Here is a 7,934-nt window from a genome sequence, read left to right on the forward strand (position 1 = left end):
TAAAATCTCTTGCCGATTCTCTTTGAGTATATATATATATATATATATATATATATATATATATATATACAGTATATATAAAATACTAAATGCTACACATATACTATAAGTCATATTGTCATGTTTTCAGTTTTCATGTTGCTAAATGTGATTTCAAATTTCATGTCAGAGCTGGTTGGTTTGGTTTGATTTGGTAGGCATATATTTTTCATATTAAATCTACGATTTAAGTGTCTGTTCAGAAAATGAATAGGAAAAATACTTCTGGAAGCAAGGCCACTGAAACGGTAGATGGCCATTGTTGTGTTTTATTGAGAACAGACACCTTGCTTCACAATATAGCCTGTTTTCTGTCAAAGAAAGAATCCAAAGTTATATAAATTAACTTTAAGAGGATTTTGTTTAATTGACAGCATGTTTGTTTGTTTGTCTGATATAAGATTACATTATTATGGTGTCCTGATAAATATCTGTCATTTAATATGATATAATGATGTCATGTTCTATCTGCTTTGATGATGTCACAGCAGTTGTTATCAGAAATAATCAAAGACCTTGAGCCTCATGAAAAACAAGCGCACACACTCATGCACTCCCACACACTCTCACATATGTATTAAGAAATCCCTGTGTTGTTTTGCAATGCCACACACAGCAAATCCCCTCACCAGACAAAATATCACGCAGACTCGACAAGAGAAAAACACCCCAGGAAAAAAAACTCAAACCTTGCACCTTTACTCAGTGTGACTGTATGTGTGATTGCAAAAACATGCAAGTGTCTGCCACAAGTTACCCAAATCTCAGCTGAATGTGAGCCAAAGCTCACGCTGGATGTTGAGTCAACCCTGTGCACTGCCCACAAGTTGTATCCTGTTATTCCACTCACCCACGCTGCTGTTGTCATCCTTTGCTAGGAAACTGTGGGGGAGATGGCCGGTGCCACCAGCAGGGTTTCACTTCCAGTACTGCGGAGTGACAGGAGGCTGGAGAATGTAACAGGACACACTGAAGGGCAAAAAAAAAATGTAATAAAGTCATTACATAACAAGATATCAAACCATGTATGACATACGTTCCATGCAAAAATACTGAACACCTGTGTGAACTTAAGGGGAAATGACTTCATACATCTAATAAACTTGAACATGGGACCAGCTGGTTAAAATAACTGAAAAGGCATTTGCTTTGCTGATGCCGACTGCTTTGATATTTTCAACCTAATGCAATGACATGTAGATATTTTTAAATGGCTTGTAGATATTTGTAAATACTTTTTTTATATATTCTCTCAAAACAAGTGGAAGTTTACGAAATATTAAATTCACTTCATTTAATTAATTTAGTTCAGTATTAAATTAAATAAGTATATATTTTGTCAACATCTCTGATGGTTTTTCTCATTAAGCTTGCCATAATAGAGTTAGACTGCCATACAGAGACAGAGTTACATTAAAGTCACAATAAAATGGAAGTAGTGGCAGACATTTTCTTTTGTATTTTGATATACAGCTTATTGAAAGAACAATGTTCTTCTATCCATCATTTGGTAGTTGGATTTTAAGATGTGTCCATTATATTCAGCAATGAAGTCAGTCTGAATACGAGCTTGTAGTAACCAATGTGTCAACACTAAAGATTGGAGAAGTTCAGCATACATCACCAGAGCGAAGTCTGTCATTTCACTGGAAGTTGACATATTAATTAAAAATCACAAGGTCAGAAAAGGTTCACTATAAGAGCCATAACATGCATATAGAAAATAAACGGTGAATTTTCTTCTCATGCCAACTTTAAAAATGTGTTATCAATCAGGCAGCTAACATGTTGACAGTTTAACTGACCTGTTTGACTTTTTTCAAACTGAGAGTAGTTGACCGTAAAGAGTTATAGAAGAAGAATTAATGCTAAAAGTGTTTGTGTTCACATTTGTGACAGGCCATAAGCTATGAATGCTCAGGTGGATTCTGATTGGCTGTCGATGTTTACATCATACAAAAGCTGGAAAAAAACGTTCTGAAAGTGACTCCAACGATATTGAACCTCTGTGTCATTGTTATAGTTGTTATTATGTGGTATGGACTTACTATTCTGATTATTAAAAGTTTAGAGTTATATTTATCGTCCTTAGTGGCCGTTCATATATTGTCACTGCTTGTGGCTTTAGTCATAAATGTAAATGCCCACACTGTGTTCTCACATGCTCTATCATTGGAGTGTCCACTCTTGCATCACAGGAAGTAAATATGAACACTTTGACCTACTGCAATGCATGACTATCATCATGTGTTTCTTGTACATCTTGTTATACATTCAACAGAATCTATATCTTCACTGGTTCTTGATTTAAAGAGAAGAATTTGACTAATATGGTAAAAAGGAAAACATCTCTTTACTTGCACTTTTTACTGAGTCATCTTTAATGGTTTTTACTTACTAGACAATGACATTGTCTTTATGTTTATGAACCTAAAGTAAAAGACAAAGACAGCATGGACAGTGGAATAGGACAATGGAAACCGCTAATGATAAAGACATCTACCTCAGCGCTATCAAAGTGGATAATGGTTCATTAGCATTCAGCCCCATGTGCACAATGATGACATTATCATCAAAATGAGCTGCAGCTTTGTTGACATGCTGGTACTGCTGGGGTTTCCTGGAGCTTTTGGGAACAGGATGTAGCTGGTAGCTCACTTAACCTCTGGTCTGGCAGTAAAAATTGAGACAGCTAAATAACGAAGACTTCGGTTTGGTTTTGTTGTTGCGTGTGTAGGCCATGCATTGTCCTGACAGTTATTATTTCCTGCGATGTTGCACAGTTACTCATTTGAGCAAGGAAAGAAATGCAGAATGTTTAAATTCTGAACATCGTGTCAAAGGGGTGGGCTGAAACGTTGAGGTTTCGATTTTCATAAACACACACACACACAACAGAATTTGGAAACAAACAGCAGGCGGTTACTTCCTCTCGTAGAACAAGATGAGACGTAGAGACAGAAAGAGACTTCCTTGAAGGGTTGTTCTTGTCTGATACAAAATTAATGAATTTTGATCTAATCTGACTTACGTGATGCTTCATTCCACATGTGCTTCTTATGCAACCGTTATCATAGCCAATAATTCAGGCGAGAAAATCAGTCAGGGAAACATCCAAAAATATATACTAAAATTGATCACCAGACATGCATCGCCAAAAGTTAGACCACATATGTTTATGGTGTCAGTGATCTTAAGTCGTACATTGTCAGAGTATTCAAGTCAGTCTCCTTCTGAAGAATACTGGATGGCCAAATCAATATATTGAGTGTCACATGATTTCCTCAGATGACCTTCACACAGTTTGGATGAATGGTGTGGAGAATCAGTAATGTGTAGGCCTCGGCCCATGTGATACCTCCCGACTGCAGCACAAACACATGTTTGTCAACCTTCACAAACGCTCCACTATTTGTTTGTATGTGTCTCTGCTGTAAATGTCTCCCACAGTCGAAATGTGCGTGTCTAGAAATACTCAATAAACACGACACCTTACAAGTCAACCTAAAAAAAAGTCAACCTACTTGTCAGTTTTATTGCAATAAGGCTTTTTGAAAGCAATAAAAAAATAAAATATGCAAGACATTATTGTGAGATACAGTATACAGGTAAAAAGATACGTGGCGCAGTAACCTAATGTCTGTTTCAGATTCACTGACAAGAAACTTGCAGTTCAGAGAGTCATAAAAAAGAGGAAAAAAGGACCTACTGTTTTCTGTAAGTGCATCAGATGGACATCTTAATATCCCATGAAGCCACAGGAGACAATTTGTGAATGGCAGTGAAGTGATGTAACTGTCAAAGACAACCTGACAAATGCATGTTCGAATTAATTTAAAATACAGACTTTTAAACAGTCAAGAAAAAAGTATTTATTCAAAATGAGTAATACTCAGAGAGTGGTCATTATAATTGCATTAACCATAGTACTACACTTCAGTAATACTGATTTACTGCGGTGGTGTGCAATGACTTGTGGGTAAATTTTCCTTTCTACTTCCTGTGAAGTGATGTATCGATGTACTCTTGTTCCATTTGCTGTATTTAGTGTCCATTGGACTGTCACAACACTACAGTAAACTACACTGTACCTTACAACAATCAACTACACAACAGCAAACTGTTGTATTAAAACCATTTCTCATCTGTTTGCAGCTGTGTTGCTTTGTTAAACCAACATTGTGATCTGATGGGATTGGTGGAGAAAAATGAGACGGATGTGTTATGAAGTGCTTTTCAGGTGTACTGAAAATAGATTGAGAACGATTAAAATTATAATTTTAGTGATTGTATAATCCTCTTTGACTGTAAAGCCGAGCATAAACGTGTTAAATGGACAACGTTTGAGCTGCGTGAATAAAATGCTAGGCAGCAATGCCAGATGAGAGAGACAGTGAATGGGAGCACGCTCTGTCTATATGTGGGCCGTCACTTGTGTGGATGGTGATTTCCATATCAATATTTGAGAGCTGGTGAATTATTTATGGACTCACTGATACAATGAATGCCGAGATGAAAGATACTTGCCCCCCTATCCTGTGTGCAGTCCTCAAGGGTGTATATGTGTGAGACACACACAGAAACCCAGTGGTTGTAATGGTCAGCATTCATTGTTGAGGGGTCAGTATTTCAGTCCACTCCCTTCAATTCCTTTCCGCGTTGTTGTATAATCTATGGGTTGCTGCTTCTTTCAGACAACGTGCAGTCCAAAAAAAGACATCTGCTCTGTAAGAGAATGCCCTAATTATTCATGACCATTTAAGCTTTGAGGAGTTAGTCTGTGTAGCATATGTGTCCTTCTCACTAGCACATTGTTCGGACCTCACTAGTTAAAGACTCGTTCATTGTATTTTTCTCTTTGCCTGACAATACTGTTAAGTATTCATGCAAAGGAGCTCTGGATTCTGCCCAGAAACCTATTTTTGGATTCTCTCTTGGTTTCACAGATTCACGTTTTTTCTTCCTCCTCTTGTCACTGCCCTACATCTTTCAGCGTCTCTTTGAATTACTTCTACCTTCTATGTGCCGATCGATATTTGTAACACATTCACATTTCCTGCATATTGATATTCCAGTAACTCCATAGAAATCTGCAAGTCTCGAATATTGTAAAATGGATTCTTGCGGCCACAATCACACCCTCAATATAATCCTGCAGAACCCGACAGGCAGCAATTACAACAGAAGTCACACACACACAACTATCATTTGCACCTGGGACATCACCTTGGCTCCAAACAAAGGAGTCTGCTTCTTTGTGTGAATGTGTGTGAGTGTGTGCTATTGCTGCAGCGTCAACGCCTGTTATTCACAGTCCTCGTACGCAATCAGCCCATGAGAACATCAAATCATTGGTCAGTAGCAGAGGTCACATTAAGACCCATGCTAATGTCATGCTAATGACTGGATTCACTAGCTTACATATCTACAAACACATGCAACTTAGTTTGATGTTTTAGCTTTTGAAACCCCCCGAAGGGTTTTTCGTGACATGTATGATGATATGCACATGTGTACTGTTGCCTCTCATCATTGTTACATGCATCATTGTTAGTGGTCTGTAAAGACCTTAGCCTAGTTAATATGAGATAATCTAACCAGAGGAGCTGTTCTCTATGTTCTCTTGTCAGTACTTCGCATGTCATAATCACAGTAGTAATATGAGATTCTGAAGAAAATGTGAGAAATGTGCCACCAAACTTGCCACCATGATGTTGTTTTGAGAGGTTGCTAGGGTGGTGTTAGATGACTGCTAGGGTGGTTTTTGTGTGTGATTATTTGATATTCTGGTCCCTATGGCTCAGATTCCTCTGAGAATATGAGTCTATAGGAATGTTTTTGTTCAGAAAAGTAACAGCACACCTATCCTTGCTAAGCTGCTCGATTTGAAGTATCATTCATGTGCAAAGCGCAAACGGTGCCAGGTTATAAGCCAAAGTCAAAAATATGCATGGGTTTTCCATTTTCTGCTAGCTTAATGCGCATTCATTTAATCATCAACAGGGGGCTCAATTTTTGTGTATGTTGTATGCACATGCCTGATTTTGACTTCACCGATTTGCACTAATTTACGTGTCCTTTAGGTGGCAGCACTCACAGTTGGATCGTGCTTTCAAGAAGTAGCAGAAGAAGATGGAAAATTCTGATTAAAACAACAAAATACGATGATGGAAACAACAGCAATTTGGTCGAGAACAGGTGGAGTATTGCAAAGTATTTGTAGTGTGCACAGGCTCATGTTCAATGGAGTGTGCTTGGAAAGACTTTGAAAACTATGCATTATACTTGGGCTTTGTCCAAAATCATATACTTTCCTACTATCCACCTTATTTTTCCCATAATAGTGGGCACGACCATTTGTAAATTTTATCGGTCTGGCTTCCGTTGTCATTCGCGTCCAGCTATTTTTAGCTGTACAAAACAGCTTGTTTTGCTGCTTGAAATTAAAATAAGATGGTAAGACACACCAATTTGCAATGTATTATCTTAATTATGAACACACTGGTTTGTAGTGCAAACAGTTTTAGCGTTTACTGCACATGGTTATTCTTCTCATTATTTCCCTATAGTGGCTAATTGAACCAGAATTCTCGCCCATAATCTTACTTCTGCTTTGAAGATTAAGGTGACTATAGTATGTGTGAGAAAGTATGTGAACAGAGTTGACAGTATTCATAAAATAGAGGGCAAAAACAAGTTCCTGGATGACCTGCTATTTCTGATGAGATTCTGAAATACGTATTAAATGGACTCGGGCTACATTTACATGACAACGATGTAGTCAAAAACGGAAAAGTTTTTCCCTTGCGTTTTTAAAAAGTTTCACGTCGTATACACGTATAAACGATTTGCGTTTACACATACATCGTGTACACCGCGAAAACGGCCAAAAACGCTGTATTACGTATGCCATGGCCAGTAGTTGGCGCTGTCACCTTGTTAGTAAACAGTACCTGTAGGGAAGTGAAGATTATATGTTGTATATGATGCGTCTCCGCTGTTGGTTAAGTAATAAATATTGGTGAAGTAAATCCACACTTTGCTGAAGAAGTGTTAGCAAACTCTTGAGCAGCAACAACAGAACCATGTACTCCACCATTGTTGTGTATGTTTGTTCGTGCTTGCCTTTAAAATCGACACGTACTGTACATGTCTACATACCTAACACGTACTACGCACGATTTCAAAAACTTGCACTTTAAAACCCGTTTTTAAAAATATGCGTTTTCAGTCCCCAAAAGCACTCAGTCCATAGCAGTAGACTGTATCTGAAATTGCATACGGCATGAAATGAAAATTCACTCTATTTTTTAAATGCATGTTATTGGTCTTATTTTGAATCATTCATCCATTCATGTGTTTAATTTATTTAAATTTCTTTAACCTCAGAATTTTTTATTAAAATAACTAAATCTTCCAGTGAAATGACAGACCTCTGTCTGGTGATGTATGAAGGACTTCCCCAATCATTTGATCCATTTAAACCCCGCCCCTGCATGCATGCATTCTTCTGCCCTCTTTGTTGAGTGCAACGCCCACATCTCAAAACCCAATCAACAACCAATTTATAGAGTTGATAGAAGTTCCTTCCCAACATTTTTTTTTTCATTTTCGATAATCTGTTACACTGCAAAAGAATTGTAGGTCACAATACGAAAGAAATGATCTGATGCTACTACCGTTTCACTGTAACTTTAAAGGTGGTGTCACATTTACCAATGCACTGCCAGTCATTCCAAAAGAAATCCACAGGATCTGGAGTTGTGTGTATTGGCTAAATATTTCCCCACGCAGATTTCACTCATGTTCAAGTTGGTCACACAAATTTACCTCTTAGACCAACAGAAATTGAAATTGACTTCTTTGTGACCAGTGCTTCATAAATCTCTACGCTA

Source organism: Sinocyclocheilus grahami, unplaced genomic scaffold, assembly GCF_001515645.1.
Source record: "Sinocyclocheilus grahami isolate Dianchi unplaced genomic scaffold, SAMN03320097.WGS_v1.1 scaffold104.1, whole genome shotgun sequence".
NCBI lineage: Eukaryota > Metazoa > Chordata > Actinopteri > Cypriniformes > Cyprinidae > Sinocyclocheilus > Sinocyclocheilus grahami.